The 15,637-nt window shown below is 45.2% G+C and overlaps 1 protein-coding gene across 1 annotated transcript in view; it reads right to left on the bottom strand.

Moving 5' to 3' along the window:
* Window positions 1–15,637, bottom strand: part of LOC135208474 (uncharacterized) — a 122,131-nt gene that overhangs the window by 2,250 nt on the left and 104,244 nt on the right. The gene's annotated exons all lie outside the window — the stretch shown is intronic.

The raw sequence follows: 15,637 nt of genomic DNA, 5'->3' as shown, positions 1-15,637 counted from the left end.
TCTTCCTCTTCTAACAATTATATGTACACATTACTTGAAGTGGTAATTTTATATACCCTACCAATAGCCATAATGATTTAGGTAATTTTGTAAGTATCCTGAATTTTTACCTTCCATAAGCTCAATTTCAACTGGAATCTTCTGTTAGTGCTTTAATTTTTGTGCCACAAACTACTTACTTTAAGAGTATCATTGTTGCTATTTTGTCTCACTTATTTCTTAATATTTTCTCTTTTTTTCTATACTATTCGGTGAAAGAACAATTTATAAATTACTAGCATTTTAGGGTTGGTCTATAATGTTATTTTGAATAACAATATACAACAGAATTCATGAAATAATGACTTAAGAGGGAGATGAGAAAGCAATGAGTAGTAAACACATTACTCTATTACTCAGCTGACAGCCATGACATGGCTGAGAGAGAAAAAAAATGTAATGTTTGCTGGAGACAACCTTGGGGAAGATGCAGGCTGACTGATACCTCCAACTCTCTACATATAAGTTCTCCATGCACTAAACTGTGTTTAAACAGGGGTTTAGTTCATACTTTAATGCTGGCGGGGAAAACATGGTTTTAAAAGCTTTTGGATTAAAAGGCTTGAGTGTTCTTAGAGACAGAATGAGAGGGGATGAAGATATGATAAAAAAAAATAAGCAGTATGTTAGTAACACATCATCGTGTATACAGAATAAACATTTATGAAGATATTACAAAATCATTTCTATACAGACTGCAAGCAAGATAGGTGAATGGTGCAGTCTGTAAAGGGGGGTTTGAGTTGTTGCTTGTAAGCCTAATAATATGTCTGCAGAGAGAGGGGAAAAAGTTTTATGGTTTACATGAAATCAAACTGAAAGGCATCCTCATAGGCTTTTGGGGAGACTGTAAGACTGTAGAACAAGGGTAAAATCCCATTTGGGAGGGTAGACTTGTCTAGGTTTCCTCACCTTGTCCAATTTCTTGAAAAGGAACTTAAGTTCTAGAAAATATATAACTTTCAGTACCTGTGGAGGAAGAAATTGGGAAAAATGCCCTATAACTCTAAATGACAGGCACAGACTACCTGTGCACTCCCTCCAAGGTCAGTGGAAAAGTTCAACAGAAGATCAAATGTGGGACAGAAACCCATTCTTTCAAAGAAACCAGTTACAAAATTTGCAATGGCATCACTAGGATCATTGCCAAGATTCAAAAATACACTATAAAATGACATATTTATAATTAATTTTCAGTTTTCTTAAGTATCCTACAGTGCATGCACTGGACTGTCTGTGATCTGGATAACAAGGAAGGTAGCCAAGAAGGATAGGGCTAGGGAACTATGCTCTCAAACTCATGCCAACCACTGCTCTTTAGCAGCAGATGGTGCAACTATGCAGCATCAATGAATGTAGTACGGTGGCTGAGGCTGATAAAAACCATTTGAAAGGCTAAAAAATTTGTCATTTGTTCCTATGGAGATACAAACACTACACTTTACATACATGGAGACTCACTCCCCAGGTGGGTTGCAGGTCGCATAGCAAAGGATTGAGGGTCTGCGGCTCCTATTGTTCAAGAACATACATATATGGTGTAACAATGGAAATCTTTTCTTGAAATTAATGGTAATATCCTTCATCATTGGTGGACTGGAAAAACAAATTGTTTTCATTTTGTCAAGATGTTAAGTTAACCACTCGAAGTTGAGATTGTCTATGGTCAAGTGTGCTTATGGAAGTGCATAGCTGTAACCAAGTGCATAGTTGTGTACGCTCAAATTACACTGTTTGAGATTTGTATGGCAATGCTAAAGGGGAAAGGAACATAGCTCCCCTTATTTTAGCTTGAAATACCATATTTCTCCTTGTAAAAGGTATGCACGTGCCATAGTTTAAAATTTACATGTTGCTATAACACTTTTCTGGGCTCAGCCTGTGTCGCTCCATGAAATGGTTCCTTTAGCACTCATTTCTAAGGTATAAGTACGTATTGCTACAAATACCAGAGAAAAAGCTATATGGTAGTGCCAGAGTATTCTGGCTCGCTTACCTTCATTTAGTCTCTTCCTTCCTCAATATCCCTCGTCTGCAGAGGAGCCGTTCTAGGCCCCCGCTACCCGCTACTACTACAACTAGCGCCTTTGTTTACCATTCCTTTCGATAGCACGACATCGCTAGCACGCGTTTTATGCTGTGTGTTGTGAATTCGTTGGAATTTCCTTTATTGACATCATGGAACGTCAAGTAGCTTCTGCATCCAAGTTAAGTAATGCAATTAATGTTTGGTATTATTTTGAGGTAGCGATGGGCATGATAAACTGTTTTAAAATAGGTTATATGCGAGAGCGGCAGTCCACGTGTTGCCGACCAGCGCCGCCATTTCGTGGCTTGCTACCTGCATCAGGTTACGCTTATATTGTTCTCCAATTGGTCTTCTATACTAATTAGAGTCAATCCCATTACATAGCAGTACTCTATTTATATGTATTATACAGATGCTTTATTGCTGACGTTTTTATGATTAGTCCGATCACAGGGGTATAGCCTACTGACCGAACCGCATGCTGTCGGGACGTAGCCTACTCATTTAACCTTATTTTACATCTTGAGGTTGGCATAACAACCATACATCTAGTCAAGTTGTATTATAGGAATTTTCATGGTAAGACTCTCTTGTCTTCTACGGAAGGACCCTGGTCCATTCGTAGCCTAGGATTGTCCTTGAGCCACCCTGGCCGCCTTGCCCCTCGAGTAAATAACTCGATACGGCATCTAGGCTAAGCCGCTCTGAGTTGCCAGGCTAACGAGTCCAGATCGATTTGATTTGCGAAGTTAGGCCAGCTTCTCATGAGGACACCTTTCTTTCTCTTTCGCTCCATATTTATTTCTCTTTCTTCTCCCCCATGTTAGGACAGGACGTTTGTGTTATGTGTTTACTATGTTCATTATATACGACATTCAGTTGCCTATAGGCCTACTTTCGATCGACTGGTCTTTCACACCGCGTGACTTCAGACGGCTGAGAAGGTCTCCAGTCGATCGCGTACGAGCCACCCTGCTAACCGACCCCTCCCCGCTTCCCCCCCCTCTCACCAACCTCAGTGGAGTGAGGACTCACTCACGCTACCTCAGGTAGCCGATCCGAGTTTCCTAAAGGGGGGGATGGGTGGGGAGGACTATCGGTAGGCAGGCCCACCGTACCATACCTCTCTCTAGTGGAGATGTGGGGAGGCCCTGCTAGGCCGAGCCCTGGTTGGCTACCAGGCTCAGCTGGGCGGGGTGAACCTCGGTCCACTATGCTATGTATCCCTTTCTCTGTCTTTTACGCCCACCCTTTCCCACCCCTCTCCGGCGGACTCGGGACTCCGGCTTCAAGGTATGGTTTATGAAAATAGTCCTAACCCCTGTTCTGTCCTTTTGAAGCCGGGCCCGTTATCGGGATAGATAGGCGTATTTAGATACGTGAAAAGGCTTCGGCCTAACCATGGGATCCTTTATGCTGCATGCATGTTTTATTACACATAATATAACATCCACCACTGTATTGTGTAAGGTATTATCTTACTATGTATTCGGATATTTACGATGGCGGACTTATCAACTCCGCCGTGTATTTAACTGACCTACCCTGTTATCACTAGCTCCTCAACCCCGTACCTCGGTATTGGATTCTATCCTTAATCCCGACACAATGGGAACGGTTTGAAACCTCCTAAATCTGTCAGATTTTACGTCTCCGGAGTGCGCCGGAGTCCATTGAGTTTCATAACCTGTCCCCCCATTGTCTATTTCGGATGTTACTAGGGGTATAGACAGGACACCGGAGCTGATGAGAACAAGGTCGCATGTTATTGTACAATATACATGCTGTCACCAAAGTTACTCCGGCGGCAATAGCATACTGCATGTTTCCGGAAGGTTGATTATGATGCTCATGTATCATTTGACTTGCAGGTCGCTCATTGCCTGGAGGAGGGTTGCAACGCCGTTCTCCAGTATTAATATATCCCTTTTTACGGGCCGTCCAAGCGGTTAGGGACGCTGCCTTGGCTACCCTGAAGGTCTGGGTAGGCGGGTTTGGCCGCAACGCCAAGAAGGGACAGCCTTACATGCTTTCCCAAGATATGGCTGGACTCATCTACCCCGGGGCCAAGAAGGCATCGGTGGTAGATCCCACGGTAGCTGCTCCCATCATCGCTGGGATTCAAGCCGCGACATTGCCCTTACCAGAGGAAGGTCTGGAAGAGGAGGTCGCAGGGGAAGTAGCAGCCCTCGACTTGGACCGCGAGCCCATGACTATTGACGACATGGGCAACGGTAAGAATGTTAGTGAGGCAGGTGCAGTAGGGGCTCAAGGATTGCTCTTGAACCCATCTCAGTCTTCTTTTTTCTCCTCTACCACTTCGTTACAGGGGTTCGCCGAGAGACATCAGTCGGTCAGACCGAAGTCTACTTCGGTGATCCCTAAGGTTAAGAACCCAGTGGACTTAAAGTCCATGCAAAAGTCCTTGCCTAAGAGGTCTGGAACCTGCCAAGTCCCTAAGCCATTGGCTTACAACCCTGGGGCAGATAAGGCTAAAGTTACTCCCCCGCTGAAGGGGTCGAGAGCCAAGGTTCTAAAGGCGAAGGCTCAGCCTTCTACCTTCGACCCGGATGCCTTTTCAGCTACCATCATGCAACAGGTGGGAAACATGATGGGGAAGTTGGTCCAGACCAAGTTCCAGGAAATGTTTTCCCAACTGTCTACCACGCTGGAGGCATTGGGACAGACCATCCAATCCTTATCGGAAAGGATGGTAACCCAGGAGAACCTGATGGCGGGTCTCTGGGATACAGTGGCAACAGGACTGGCCCAGTCCAGACAGGCTACTCAGCCCTTGCCAATGCCGGACTCATCTAATCTACCTCCATTCAAGAATAATAACCCATGTAGGTTAGCAGCATACGCCCCGTTCTCGGAGGGTATGCTGACTATTGAGGGTTGCGGAACTCGAAGGTTGGAAGACTTCGAGTTCTATCCTCCGGGGCTCCAGTTCCCCTTCATGGGCTACGCCTGCCTAACGGAGGTTGCCATGAGGAGGGAGGACAAGGTCCCCAAAGAAACTGTAATCTTCCCCCGGGATCAAGCTCAATGGGCTTGGCTCCGGAGCTTGGAACAATGGCAGTGTACAGAAGCCCGTTTACTATTTTTGCAGTAAATGAGGCAACTCCGATGCCATGTACATCCAAAGTGGCTGAACTGACGATTTAGGCAGCCATGAAGGATGAACCCATGCCTCAGCTCCGGGAGATGGATTTAACCTCCCTTCTGGTTCCCGGATCCCCTGATTGCTGGGTTGACACCCCTGCCACCTCAGTAGGTAAGCTCAAGCCGGACTGTGGTAACATGCTGTTCAGCGAGCGGCTCCCTAGACTGTCAGACAGCCTGATCCAAATGGAGTATGACGCTAGGATGAGGCTCAGTAGGTCCCTCAATTCCCTCACTATGACCGAAATGGCGTCCCTCATCTATGGAGAGCAACCATTGTTTAAGATCATTACCAAGTCACTACTGCATACAATGTAGTGTGGCTTGTATGATTTTATCATAGCTTGGCGGAATTGCAGGAAGCATGTTCTGGTGGAGGCTTCAATCCGTGACGAACCTAATAAGCTCATTGCATCCTCCATATGGGAACGGACCGCCGACGTTGTGAAATGGGGTTCTGGTGGAAGCTTTGAGGGTAAACCAAAGTCTAAAGATTCGTTGGGGACTCATTCCCAAAAGGAAACCCGAGTCCACCAGAACGAATCCAAAAAGAAAAAAGAGGCAGAGGAAGTTCCAGCCCTTCCAAGCCCCCCAACAGCAGACTTTGGTGCAGGAGGTTCCGGTGTCCCAAGTACCGCAACCGTCAACATCAAAAGCACATCCGCAACAGCAGTTTGTGCTATTGACCCAACCGTCACAACAGGCTCAGGCTTCAACCTCCTTTGCTGTCTCTCCGGCCTATAATGCAACCTTTGAGACTCAAACGTTTCAAGGGTTCAAGAGGTTCGCCAGAGGCAGCCGTGCCAGAGGACCCTCCCATCACAGAGGCGGTGGAAGAGTCTCCAACCGAGGCAAAGGCTTCCGGGGAGCACGTGGTGGCTGACCATCGGCCAACCAGTGAGAATCCCCAGGTAGGAGGGAGGCTGTACCTCTACCGACATCGGTGGGGGTTCAGCAACTGGGCACAGAGTATTGTGACCAAGGGTCTGGGTTGGAGTTGGATTCAAGGTCCTCCTCCATCCAACGCCTTTTACCAAAAACCGACAGCCGAACTGGTAGAGTATACCCAAGAACTTCTTCAGAAAAGGGTAGTGTCACGAGTCAGAAACTTAAAGTTTCAAGGGCGCTTGTTCAGCATGCCAAAGAAAGACTCGAACAAACTAAGAATAATTCTAGACTTGTCTCATCTGAACTCATTCATTCACTGCGACAAGTTCCGAATGCTGACCGTTTCACAGGTGCTGACCTTACTTCCCCGTGGGACCGTCACCACCTCTACAGATCTTACAGATGCCTACTATCATATCCTGATAGCAAGACACTTTCGCCCATTCCTAGGCTTCAGACTAGGAAAGAAGGCTTATTCATTCAAAGTAATGCCATTCGGGCTCAACATAGCACCCAGAATATTTACAAAGATGGCAGAAACAGTAGTCCAGGAATTAAGGACTCAGGGAATAATGTTAGTAGCCTCTCTGGACGATTGGCTCATATGGGCCACAGATGTCGAAGAATGCCACAAGGTGACGGTCAAAGTAGTAGAGTTTCTGGAACACTTAGGTTTCCAGATAAACAGGACCAAGTCCTGGCTGACTCCGGAGTCACGCTTCCAGTGGCTAGGAATCCAGTGGGACCTAGACTCTCATACTCTATCAATTCCGCCAGCGAAAAGAAGAGAAATAGCCAAGGCCACAAGACAATTTCTCAAAAACAAACAGACGTCCCGGAGGAACCAGGAGAGAATCCTAGGATCACTCCAGTTTGCATCAGTGATGGACATTCTACTGAAAGCCAAACTAAATGATATAAACCGGGTTTGGCGCTCAAAAGCAAACCGAAGATCCCGGGACCAAATTTCACCCATCCCGGCGATCTTACACAGAGATCAAGAGTCTGTCGAAGAAAATACCCTTACAGTTTCCTCCACTGGCTCTAGTGATTCACACATGCCTCATTAAGAGGCTGGGGCGGGTACTCACAATACAAGAAAGTACAGGGAACCTGGTCAATGTCATTCCGCCAGCTACATATCAATGTACTGGAAGCGATGGCAGTGTTTCTAACCCTGAAAAGACTTCTACCAGCCAAGAAAATCCCTATCAAGCTGGTATTAGACAATGCAATGGTGGTTCACTGCATAAACAGGGGTGGCTCCAAATCGAGCCATGTGAACCATGTGATGATAGACATATTTGCCCTAGCACCTTTCAGCCACCCACCTAGCGGGAGTGAGAAACGTAGTGGCGGAAGCCCTGTCATGATCCACCCCGCTGGAATCGGAGTGGATCTGGACAGGGAGTCATTCAAATGGATTTGTCAACAGGTGCCCGGGCTGCAAGTGGATCTTTTCACCACGGAGTCGAACCACAAACTTCCTTGTTACGTGGCCCCCAACCTGGACCCTCTGGCTTACGCCACGGACGCTATGGCTATAGATTGGAATATCTGGAAGAGAATTTATCTCTTCCCTCCAGTGAATCTACTTCCTAAGGTCCTGAACAAGCACTAGTGGCCCCCAACTGGCCCAAGAGCAATTGGTTCTCTCTACTTGTGGAATTGGGACTCCGGCCCCAACGGATTCCCAATCCCATACTGACGCAGTTGGTACAAACGCGGACTGTGTCCGCTTCCTCAGGAATTCAGAAAGCCCTAACTTTATGGACTTCATGAAGTTTGCAGCACAGAAAGATGCCAACATTGATCCTCAGAACATCCGGTTTCTGGAATCTGATAAACGAGAATCAACCCTGCGTCAATATGACTCAGCAGTAAAGAAACTAGCTGTATTTTTAAGGGACTCCAATGCACAAACCATGACCACGAATCTGGCAATAACCTTTTTTAGAACCTTGTTTGAAAAAGGTTTAGCAGCAAGTACGATAACTACAACCAAATCGGCACTTAAGAAAATCTTCCAATTTGGATTTAACATTGATCTGACAGATTTGTATTTTTCATCTATCCCAAGGGCTTGTGCTAGACTTAGACCAACAGAGAGACCCAGAACGGTCTCCTGGTTCTTAAATGATGTCCTTAAACTAGCTTCTGGCACTGATCATGAATCATGTGATTATATAACGCTCCTAAGGAAAATGTTATTCCTAATAAGTCTAGCCTCAGGAGCCAGAATTTCTGAACTGTCGGCTCTCTAGGGAACCAGAATATATTGAGTTTCTCCCTTCAGGAGAATTACTACTCTTACCAGATCGTCAATTTTTGGCTAAAAATGAGGACCCACAAGATAGGTGGGCTCCATGGAAGATTGTCCCACTTCCTCAGGACCCGTCCTTATGTCCAGTTAATTCCCTAAGAGCATATTTGAGCAGAACTGCCTCAAAATCTTCAGGCCCTTTGTTTATTTGGGAAAAAGGTGGTACTATTTCCCTAAAAGGAATCAGACAACAGATTCTGTACTTTATGAAGCAAGCTAACCTGGAATCATTCCCACGGGCACATGATATTAGGGCAGTAGCCACCTCAATTAATTATTTTCAACACATGAATTTTGACGATCTCAAGAAGTACACAGGCTGGAAGTCCCCGACAGTATTTTGAACGCCACTACCTAAAGTCGTTAGAAGCCCTTAAATTCCCAGCAGTGGCAGCTGGAAACACAGTTTCCCCTGACACTGCTTAGAACAGTAGTAAGTAGTTAATTAGCCTATGTCTCTTCTTTACATATCTCTCTCTCCTACCTGCCTCGCTAGCATTCTTGAGCTTAGCTCGGTTGTTACTGGCTTACATACTTTACCTTGGATTGCACTTTCTATGTATCATGATGATTTGGATTATATATATTTGTATCTGGGTCTTTATTGTGTAATTAAATTCTCTGTTACTATTTCACGGAGCGACACAGGCTGAGCCCAGAAAAGGGATTTTGACGAAGGAAAAATCTATTTCTGTGCAATGACCTGTGTCCCCAAGTGAAAGCCACCCTCTACTTCCACACCCTGTCTGGCCCAAGCTTGGGTGCTATCTACAGGAATGGTAAACAAAGGCGCTAGTTGTAGTAGTAGCGGGTAGCGGGGGCCTAGAACAGCTCCTCTGTAGACGAGGGATATTGAGGAAGGAAGAGACTAAATGGCAAGGGACCTCTGGTAGTGGTTTCACTCGGCCCAGATACCATACCGACACCTTGAATAAAGGTGAGCGAGCCAGAATACTCTGGCACTACCATATAGCTTTTTCTCAGGTATTTGTAGCAATACTTATACCTTAGAAATGAGTGCTAAAGGAACCATTTCACTGGGTGACACAGGTCATTGCCCAGAAATAGATTTTTCCTTCGTCAAAATCCCTTAATAGTGTTATTTTGCATTTTTACCTTGATGTAACTGCCAATACCTTTAATTGAAACTGTAATCTACTATTACGGCTTCAGGTATCCTAGCACTGCTCTAACAAATTTATCATTTTTTCCTATAAAATATCAAATGGTAAAATTTTACTTTAAAAACTATTATTGAAATTGGGACATGAAAATATGATTTTCCTGTTTTAAAGTGTGCTCTGTTTCTGATATTTTGTTATCAAATATGTGAATAGGTATATACAGATAAAGGACCTCGCCTTTATATCCTACAATTTTGGGGACCACAGTGGGAAAACATGGATTCTGGGTAGGGAAAAACACAAAACCAGTAAAATAGGGAATCTATTTCCCTTGGTTCCCTCCACCTAACTTAATCTAGGATGTGGTGGTAGCTAAGATAAACTTTCAAGAATGCATACAGAAATCTTTGCCCAATCCCTTCCTAACTTAACCTAAAACATTCTATGCACAAACATATCTTAATCTGAATCAGAACTACCAGTAGGACTGACAGTGAAGGGTTAATATGTGGTTCATTAACAAAATTATCTTTCAAGCTGAAAGGTAAGAGCCTTCCAAACCTGAGGTCTTAACAATAGGATAATTTCTACTACCTAGCTGGATCTGGTTAAATCGCAGAAGAAAGCAAGGAATCTTGTGAGATCTGGCAATGCGTGCGTATATCGGGTGAAGAGTGGTCAAGGACCACATACCTACGCCACCGCGTCAGTCTTTCCCAACTCAGAATGTCTCAGCAGGCATAGGGGCGGCTAGAGGTGGGCAGTACAATGTTAAGACCTCAGGTTTGTAGCTATGAAAAATACAAATTGTCTTAGAAAATTTGTCATTTGTTCATACGCGAACAAACATTCAGTCTTAACAACAGGATAGACTTATACTTGGAGGGAGGTACAAGACATCCTAAACTGGCTGGGGGCCTTCCCACCAGTCCAGCTCCAGAAGAAATAACTTCCAGAGAGGGACTGAAGCCCATGAGAAGCTAGATAAACTGATATCTAACTACTCAGACACTAAGTGACGTACAATGATATATGGAGAATAATTGTATAGGGAAGCAAAGAGAAACTTTGACTGTCCAATAGCAAACCAACACACCAGGGTTTGTTACTGCTCTGAACTCCCCCCTTGCCGAGGAGTGGAGCATATGCTACTGAATAGAGGGTTGGATATTTGTGTACCAAGTGACCACACTATCAGTATGGCTACCTGACTCACCTGTATCAGACCAGTCCAGCAAATGACATGTCTATTCTTTAACCCACCCGAAGGAAGAAGGAAAGGTACAAGAGAAAGAAAGAGACCAGCCAACTCAATCATTCTCTCATCCACACAATCATCTTAGGTAAGATACAAAAGTGCCCTGTTAAGGGCAACTATGAGTTACACATTGAGTTACACAACCTGTTGGGCAGCCACCACAGGACCCAGGGAAAACGTGTCCATAGATGTGGGCAACATCCTTAAGATTGAAAGAGGTGAACGTGGACTGGCATAACCAAGTACCAGCGCTCAGCACTCTATGTACACCCAAGTTCTTTTTGAAAGCCAGAGAGGGACCAGTACCCCTAACGTCGTGTGCTCTAGCCTGCACAGATGTGGTGGTGGAATCATCAAGAGTCAAGTATGCCTGTCTAATGGCTTCTCGTATCCAAAAAGAGACAGTATTCTTTGACACCTCTTTCTTTGTGCATCCTGCGCTAACAAAACGTCTGCGGCAGCCTGGTCTAAGGTCCGTGTCCTCTTAAGATAGCAATGCAGGGCCCGGACAGGACACAACAAAAGCTCTTGAACATCACCCACAAAGTCATTCAGTGATGGAATGGAAAATGAAGTGAACCTACATTGTGCACAGAGGGATTTTGGGTCTTGGCCACGAACTCTGGGACATATTCGAAGGACACCGACCCCCAACCCCTGGTGTGCTTCACATCATAGCTCTTCGAAGATGTCAAGGCCAGGAGGAAAACTGTCTTGAGTGTCAAGTTCCTGTCAGATGAGCGATGCAAAGGCTCATATGGACCCTTAGTGAAGCTCTTGAGAACCAAGGAAACATCCCACGTCTGAGGCTTGAGCTCCCTAGGAGAACTTGACTGCTCAAACCCCTTAACTAGCAAGGAAAGTTCCCAGGAAGAGATGTCGATACCTCTGAGGTGTAACACTAAACTCAGGGCCGCCCTGTGGCCTGTAAGGGTAGAAACGGACAAATGTTTCTCATCTCTGAGGAAGATTAAAAAGTCTGCTATTCGCTAAATAGAGGTTGCGAGTGGAGAAAAACCCCGTTTATGACACCAATCACAGTAGATCGCACATTTGCCTTGGTGAATCACAGAGGTTGACTTTCTGAGACTGCTGGACATATGCGCTGCAGTTCTCTGAGAAAAGCCTCTCTCTCGGAGGAGATACTTGACAGCCTCCAACCATGAAGAGACAGGGATTCTACTGACTGGTGGAACCTTTCCGCATGCAGCTGACACAGGAGATGCTGCCAAGGGGGATTTTCCCTCGGAACCTCTGACAACAACGACAGCAGATTGTCACGGACCCCGAGAGGTCCGCTACAGGTTCAATATTATAATAAACAAAAAGAATTCAACACCAACAGTTGAAACTGAGGATACGAATATAGAAAGAAACACAAACGGAACAAAAGTTTATTTACAAGCTTACTAACAAAGATAAATGCAGAATGGTGTCTCCTATTTACATAACAAAGATAAAATCTTACAGTATGTGAACTGGGGAAACGGTGTCATAATGAAATACTTGCTGGCCAGTTTTGCAGCTGTTGAAAATCGATGCTCGAAGCGACGGCTTCACAAAGGAGAACTATAACTTCAGACGTCTTCTTGACTCCGTACTGCAGAAAACAATGTGTATTCTTGATACTCAAAGGGCAGGTTGCTCCTCAAAACCACCTTGTAGGACATTTCTTCTCTGAAGGCTTGCTCAACGTTGGAAAAACTCTGTAATTCTCTCTCTAACTGGACAACTTGACCAGATTTCGATCAAACTCTCGTGCGCCTTTTTCTCTCTTATCCTTCACCTGTTCCTTCTTCTTTTATCTCTCGGATGATCTCTCACTGATGATCTCTGTTGATCTGCTGGTCTCTCACTGATGATCTGATCTCTCCTACTTCGTCAGTCGTTTATATACGGCGATCTGGGGACGGGGCCTACCAGTGAACGTCACAGACTCCCGAGATGACAGGAACGTTTTAGAAGGATCTCGACAAAATATTGCATCATATTTCGCTGCATTTTCTGACGACACGTCGGCGCCTGTCGAGTTCCATACCCCACCTAGCGATTCTAGAATAATCATGAGAACAGGCGCTTCCAACACGTGGGTGAATGCCTCCTGGCTGCAGAACCTCTCAAAGAAGATACATTTTCCTTTCCTTTAACTTATTATTCTTTGCTATAAAGCGATTACCACAGATCTGGAAACCATTCTGCCTGAGGCCACAGAGGGGCTACCAAAGTCATCCTGAGACCCTGGGAACTCATCAGCCTGTTCAGAATCTGACGGATCAAACAAAACGGAGGGAAGACATACACCTCCAGGTTGACCCAGGGGTGTTGGGATGCGTCCTCCACTAACGCTAAATGATCTGGAACCAATGAACAGGATATCTCCAGTTTCCTGTTGAATTGAGTTGCAAAAAGGTCCAGCATAAGTCTCCCCCAAAACCTGGAAGAGCTTGACTGCCCACTGGTGAACCTCGATGGTCAAGGCATGAAGTTGACGCGAAACCAGGCCTCCCTGCTTGTTCACATAGGCGACCACTGTGGTGTTGTCCAACATGAGAACGACAGAATGACCCTCTACCTACTCCCAAAACTCCTTCAGACCCAGGAAGGCTGCCTTCAACTCCAAGATGTTGATATGCTGCTGTTTGTCTTCCAAACTCCAAATGCCTGAGGCAATGAGGCTACCTAAATGAGCCCCCCAACCTGCGTGGGAGGTGTCTGAAAACAGAAGGAAGTCCAGGGGAGAGAACGCAGAAGGACACCCTTCAAAAGATTTTGGTCGTCCGACCACCAACAAAGGTCTTCTCTCACTTCCAGAGAGAGAGGAACTTTTAACAGGGGTGAGTCCCCCGCCGGAGACCAGAATTCCCCCAGTCTCCATTGTAGAGACCGAAGATGAAGACACCCATGAGGTACCAGCTTCTTCAGGGATGACAAAACTCCCAGAAGAACCTGCCACTGATGAGCTGACTGATGTGGTTCCGAGAGGAAGTCGCGCGCCACCACTTGCAACTTCTCTAGCCTCTGATCCGACGGGAAAACTCTTGCAACCGCCGTATCGATGACCATGCCCAGGTAGAGGATCCTTTGACTGGGTACGAGGTTTGATTTTTCATGGTTGACCATGATGCCCAGTTCCAGACAAAACTGAAGCAGACAATCTCTGTTCCCTGGAACCTGCTAAGAGCAACCAATCGTCGAGGTACCTCAGGAAACGGATCCCCTGAGCATGGGCCCAGCTTGATACGAAAGAGAAGACCCTTGTGAACACTTGAGGGGCTGTGGTCAGCCCGAAGCACAGGACTTTGAACTCAAAGACCTTGTCCCCAAGAGAGAAGCGAAGGAACTTCCTGGACATCGGATGAATAGGGATCTGGAAGTATGTGTCCCTCAAGTCTATCAACAGCATGAAGTCACCTTCCCTCACAGCTGCCAACACTGAACGCGGGGTCTCCATCTTGAACCGTGTCTTCCTGGTGAAGTGATTCAAGGTGGATAAGTCGATCACAGGTCTCCAAACTTCCAACGCCTTGGGCACCAAGAAGATGTGACTGTAAAACCCCGAAGACGGACGCACCACTTCCTCTATCGCATCCTTGTCCAGCATCTTCTGCACTTCCTCCCGAAGAGCCAAGAACTTCAGAGAATCTGAAGGATGCACCCTCCTGAGCTGTGGCTTGTCCGAGAGAGGAGGCGAGAAGTTGAATGGCAGTAGGTACCCCACCCGAAGGACATCTACCACCCACTTCTCCGCCCCATAACTCAGCCACTTGGCCCAATGGCCCATCAGGCAATGTAGTAGCACAATACCATATGTGCGTTGCTCCCTATAAGGACGAATTGCACGTGGAGTAAGTAGGACACAGTGAATCAAAGGTGCCATGACAGTAAACTGAAGCTGGATTTTTCAACATACGCCTGATTTCCAAAATCCTACTTGATTTCTGAATCTTATAACATAACACCTTATCAAGTTTCAACATTTTATCATGGACCCACATTCCAAGATAAGATGCTCCTGCTAAGTAATCTATGTTTATCCATAATGCGCTTAGCCAAACAAAATCCAATCGGGAGCTCCACTCCCATAACAATGTTAACATAAAGAATCTTGGAAAAATATAATCATGTAACAACATTCGCCAGAACTAAGTTTGGTAACTGTATAATTTATGAAAGATGTGAGAACCAGTTTCATACCAAGGAAACTTAAGATCACAACATGAAAACTAGCTCAAAGTAAAATAATAAAAAAACAAATTCCAAACAGCTACACAGTGTTATTTCTTGCAATAAGAAATCTTATACATACTGTATACTCTTTGTTACTCACAGACCTTTAATTGTATACAAGCAACACCTGTATTTAAAACTCGCAGTCAGTCTTCTGGATGGTCACCAAGTTTTCTCTAGATCAGTCTCCATACTAATCTCAAGGCTAGGGATCTGAATATTTCTGGTGAAGTTATATTAAAACAGAAAACTTTTCCTATTTATTACAACATCTGGCCAGATGAAACTAATACTGACGGATACTTGGCCAAGGTCCAAGGCAGGCAGGAACCACAGTGAAACTTCTAATTCACATAAATGTAGAAAGAAACAGTTTAAAAATGCTTTGATTTTGAGCATTTCATCTTGGCTGGAGTACCTCAATCATCAATAATCTCTACTGCTCTATCTAGAACTCGCAACTCATCTTCTGATACTTTTTATAAAGTATGAAGTCTTAAAGCGGGCTACTTCCTAGTTGTTTTTTTTTTAACAATAATGGGCATTTCTGTGTTACACTGTAGTCAAGAGATGACTTGCATAAT

The sequence above is a fragment of the Macrobrachium nipponense genome, chromosome 35, assembly GCF_015104395.2.
Source record: "Macrobrachium nipponense isolate FS-2020 chromosome 35, ASM1510439v2, whole genome shotgun sequence".
NCBI lineage: Eukaryota > Metazoa > Arthropoda > Malacostraca > Decapoda > Palaemonidae > Macrobrachium > Macrobrachium nipponense.
Note: the sequence above shows the minus strand (reverse complement) of the source record. Positions and strands in the feature narration are given on the sequence as shown.